Source organism: Cervus canadensis, chromosome 14 (genome assembly GCF_019320065.1).
Source record: "Cervus canadensis isolate Bull #8, Minnesota chromosome 14, ASM1932006v1, whole genome shotgun sequence".
Taxonomy (NCBI): Eukaryota; Metazoa; Chordata; class Mammalia; order Artiodactyla; family Cervidae; genus Cervus; species Cervus canadensis.
In genome coordinates, this window is record NC_057399.1 from 70743883 (window position 1) to 70749272 (window position 5390).

Genomic DNA, 5390 nt, shown 5'->3' on the forward strand with positions numbered 1-5390 from the left:
CCCGTGAGGGAGCCAGGATGAGCTTGAGGACCACTGATGACCCTCAGGCCTCCTGAGGCTGTTGGGATTTTGGAGAACTTATGTGGAGGACTTGAGGGGCTCTCTCCATGCTGGCTCCAAATATCTTCCAGTTGGATTAACAGAGATGTGGGGTTGTGAGAGAAGAGTTAAGAAAGGCTAGAGACATCCCAAGATCTTGAGTTAGTGGATGATCTGGAACTTGGTGGAGAAGCAGCTGTTTGCACAGAAAGCCCACCTTACCATCAGCAGCAGGCTGCTCTTGGCACCTGGTGAGGACTGGGGCCTGGTGCCGGGGAGGAAAGTGGAGCAGGAGGAAGGCCTGGACGGCTTCTCAGAGCAGGGGTCCAAGCTGGAGTGAAGGCCATGTGTGACCCTGGTACTGGGAGGAGGTTGTTTGTGGAGCAGAGTTCTGCCTTGTGGCACCAAATGGTGATCACAACCCCACCTCTTGCTCTATAGACATGGCCTCCCTGGGCCCTCACGCCAGCTCTGAGCTCCTGTGAGTGCTGAGAGGCAGACACTCTGCTGTGAACAGTACTGCCAGAGTGAAATTTGCCAAGGGTCTGAGTTTCATAGGAGGCCTGTTCTGTTCGTGATTGGAGAGCAGCCTCATGCACCTGCCAGCTCTAGTCAGGAGAGAAATCACAGTAATTAGAACAGAGAAAGTTTATACGGAGAATTATTAACCACAGCAGGGGACTGGAGCAACAGAGGACAGGCTAGTAAGAAGCAGAGAACTGATGAATATGGGAGGAGTAGATGTAGCGGGGGGACACTTACCTAGAGCTAAGATAGAAGGCCCAGGAAGAGCCCCCGCCCCAGCTGAGATCCAGATGGGTTGGACGGGGGTTGCTATGGTGCCTCCATGATGGAATTTGCCAGAAATCCCCTCTCTAGGTGCTGGGGAAGTCTGTGTCTCTGCAGGGGTGGCATGGAATTCCCTGGGGGTCCCGTGGTTAGGACTCTGAGCTTCTGCAAAGGGCTCCCAGGCCTGGCCACTGTCAGTTCTCCACTAGGAGAGGCACTGCAGACTGGGCTGTAGCAGCAGCTCAGCTCAGGCCCTTGGGCCTGCCTCTGCTCATTGCATCCACAGTCACAGTCATCCTCCTGTTCCTGACCTTTGTTGTTTTTGTTCAGTCACTCAGTCGTGTCCCACTCTTTGCAACCCCATAGACTGCAGCATGCCAGGCCTCTCTGTCCTTCACTTTCTCCTGAGTTTGCTCAGACTCATGTCCATTGAGTCAATGATGCCATACAACAAGAGGATGAGATGGTTAGATGGTCCCTGACCTTACTCTGACTGCATCTTCCCTTAACTGCTACATACCTAGCAACCAGAATGGTGGATGGCACAGAGTGGGTGCTCAGTTACCACGTAACAGGTGAATGCTGAATAAATCTATTTTAACCATGGATACTTGTGATGGCAGTCAGATGGCCCTGCTGAGCTGGCCTTGGAGCCAGGAGACAATGACCTCCATGCCTGCCCTCTGAGGAAGGTCATGGCAGACAAACAGCATGGCAGGCAGTGATGCCCCTCTGCCCCTTGCCAACCCAGTGTGCAGAGGCCACTTTTCCGTCCTCATGGACAGAAGCAGCAGCACCACAGAGGGGACAAGAGACTCTACACAGGCTGTCTGAGATGGGAGTCTGGTTCTCTCCAGGGGAAGCTGCTCGGGATCACCTAGAAGTCCAGCCCCACTGAACCAAAACCCAGGTGAACTGTCCTCCCCTGGGTGTAAAGTCCCGAGACGCACTTGGTAGCCATGAGGTTATCACTAGCCCACCACTGTGCCTAAAGGATCTAGATTATGTCTGGAACCTAACTTACTTTTTTTTGGCTATGGACATTGAATTTGAAAAAATAAAAAGCAGTATTTGTGATACACAGTACAGCAAAGGATGCTGAAAGGAGGTATGTCTGTATTTAGGTCCTTTGCCCATTTTAAATCAAATTTCTTTCATTTTTTCTTTTTTTTTTTTTTTTTGAGTTGTAAAAGTTTGTTGTATATTTTGGTTATTAACCCTGTAGCTGATACATAATTTACAAATATCCTAACTTACCTTTAAATTAAATAAGATACACTGGTTAAAAAAAAAAAAAAAAATAACATCTGCTCAAAGTAGAAAACAGATTTTTAAAAAGTCATAAAGGAGAAAAGCTCAGTTGTCCGCCTCCAGAGTGCTAATGACATATCAGAGATGCAGCAGCTCCAGAGGCAGCTGACCCCTCCTTCCTGAATCTCGGGATGTCTGAGGGATGCGCTCGCATCCAAGCTGTCATGCCCTCCACACTGCTGTCTGCCCTTGACGGGGTGAGTCACTCCCTCCTGGCAGCACTCCTCTCCCTGGCTGGGACCCGCAGAGCAGCAGCAGAATCCCGGCTCACACAGCTGGCTTGGAGTCTCACCTCACCTGCCACCCACCCTCCTTGGTTCCCTGGCTGGCCTCACCCTCTTGTCCTGATGTGTGGATTTTGGAATGTCCCAGGAGCCTCCATTCTTGGTAGCCTCCTCTCTTCCCCACTCCTTCCATGGTGAGCTCATTCAGGCAATGGCTTCATGCATCTGTGCACTGATGTCACCCACAAAGGTCACTCTGACGCTCTGGAAGGCACCTCCAGGGTAACTAGCAGCACTTGCACAGCTCTGCCTGGAACTCTCCCGCATAGCAGCAGGGGGCAACCTCGTCCTTCCAGTGCTCCATTCCAAAGCCTGGGAGCAGAGCCACCATGACTGTGCTGTTGTCCCCCATGGTCTATCAGCAAACCCGCCAGTCCCAGCCACAGTGGCCCTCAACTCAACCGTGGCAGATGCTCCTGACTGGTCTCCCCAAGCTGCATGGACACCCTGGGGCTCAGCAGCCCACCAAGCAGGTTGCCTTGGTCCCCACCAAAGCAGGGCCTGAGATAGGACTTGGGGTGGGAGTTGGTTGGGGAGGTGATGGCAGGAGGCAGGAGTAAGAGAGGAGAAAGTCCAATAGAAGGGTGGTCATCATGGGGACCGGGGGCTGCTGGGCCCCCCGAGAAGCTTTCAGAATCATCCACTAGGAGGATGTAAAGTTGGAACTCTGTCTATCCTCCCCTCCCCTGTAAGGACTACTATAACTTTATCTCCCAGACCCCCACTCTGCCTTGGGAAGGCCCCAAGTTACTACTTTTCCTTTTGTAATCAACAAGTTCATCTGCTGCTGATCCTCATCTGTATCAGTTATCATTACAATTGTTGCCAAATGATAATTTTTCTAAGTTCTATCTATACTTCTTAGCTGACATTCTACTGTGAAGGCTAGCCTTTCCTTTTTTCTTTACTAGGCTTCTCAGGTGGCTCAGATGGTAAAGAATCTGCATGTCATTGCAGGAGATGCAGGTTCAATCTCTGGATTGGAAAGCTCCCCTGAAAAAGGAAATGGCAATCCACTTCAGTATTTTTGCCTGGAGAATCCCATGGACAGAGGAGCCTAGCAAGCTACATAGGGTTGCAAAGAGTGGAACATGACTGAGCAAGCATGCAATCTCATAGGATGCATGGAGTTTTTTAATTCTAGTGGTTATAATTCATTTTTGTAATTACTTATTTTGATGCTCAAAATATCCCAGTTGGGTCAATGGGAGCCTTCAAGTTGGCTCCTGTGTCCCTTTGACACACCCCATCATAGTTTGATTACTTTCTTACCTTCTGTCACAGCAAGCTATTCTAAGCAAAAATAAAAAATTATGTATTTATCTGGCCATGCTGGGTCTTAGTTGTGGCATATGGGATCTAGTTCCCTGATCAGGGCCCAAACCCTGGCCCCCTGCATTGAGAGCACAGAGTCTTAGCCACTGGACCACCAGGGAAGTCCATCTAAGCCCATTTTTAAGTTCCCTGCCCCAACCCTGGAATCAATCATTTCTCCAAGGAGCCTTGGTTCCTGGTTCCTTTTAGTGGGGGCTGTATTTAGAAACCAAGATCAGGGAACTGCATGTTGTGATGGGGTGTTTGCAACATTTTTAAGTATTGAAAGTATCTACGATTAGCAAGGCATGGATGAGGAGCACTCTTGTCCTCAGTCAGTGGAAGAGGGCCTGGGACAGGAGTGAGAAAGGGCACTTGGCCATGCCTGTCATACCTGTTTGATGGTGATAGGTGTGCACATGCACACAACTGTGCCATTTATAGGAACCCCTTTAACCCAAACTAGCACACAAGTACACAAAAGCAACACATTGGAAACAATCAGTGTCCATAGACACAAAGTTAACTAAGGAAATTGTAGTACTTCCTTCCTAAAATGAACCAAATTTAAGTCCATGAATTATTTTTGGAGAAGCAGAAATTTACAAAATGCCATGTATAGTCTGATTTTTTTTAATTTAAGATAAGAGATGTGCATCTTACAAAGGTGACTGTGTTTCTGTAGAGAAAACTAAAAGGACACACTCCAATCTCATAGGCAACATTATCCTTCTGAGTTATGGGGAAAGACCCTGGAGGTTGAAAACATAGGAGCAGAAAATCATACTTTGCATTTCACACACTTCTGAACTATGTTAAGGGTTTATAGCAGCCATGTATTTCCTTCACAATAGAAAAAAAAGCTGTAAGGACTTCCCTTCCCTGGTGGTACAGTGGATAAGGCAGGTAGATACCTGCCAATGCAGGAGTTCAATCCCTAGCCCAGGAAGATTCTGTATGCCTAGGAGCAACTAAGTCCATGCACCACAACTGTTGAACCAGTGTGCCTAGAGCCTGTGCTCAGCAACAAGAGAAGCCACCGAACTGAGAAGCCTTCACACCTCAACAAAGAGTAGCCTTGGTTTACTGAGACTAGAGAAAGCCCACACAGCAAAAAAGCACATTAAAATAAGTAAATGAATAAAGAGAAAAATGCTCTAAGTGATAATAGGTGAAGAAGAGACAGCCAGCTCCCCATCCTATAAGACTCACCAGTATTACTGAATACTGCTGCTGCTGCTGCTGCTGCTAAGTCGCTTCAGTCATGTCCGACTCTGTGTGACCCCATAGACATCATCCCACCAGGCTTCTCTGTCCTTGGTATTCTCCAGGCAAGAACACTGGAATGGGTTGCCATTTCCTTCTCCAATGCTTGAAAGTGAAAAGTGAAAGTGAAGTCACTCAGTCCTGTCCGACTCTTAGCGACCCCATGGACTGCAGCCCACCAGGCTCCTCTGTCCATGGGATTTTCCAGGCAAGAGTACTGGACTGGGGTGCCATTGCCTTCACCATTACTGAATACTAAAGTAGCTTTAAAAATAAATGAAAAAGATGTTCATCAGAAGTGGGGTTAATCAACTTGGGAAATGGGAGAAGGAAGAGAAAAAATATTGACAGTGTTCACTCATACATGCCCTGGAGCAGAGGAGGGGT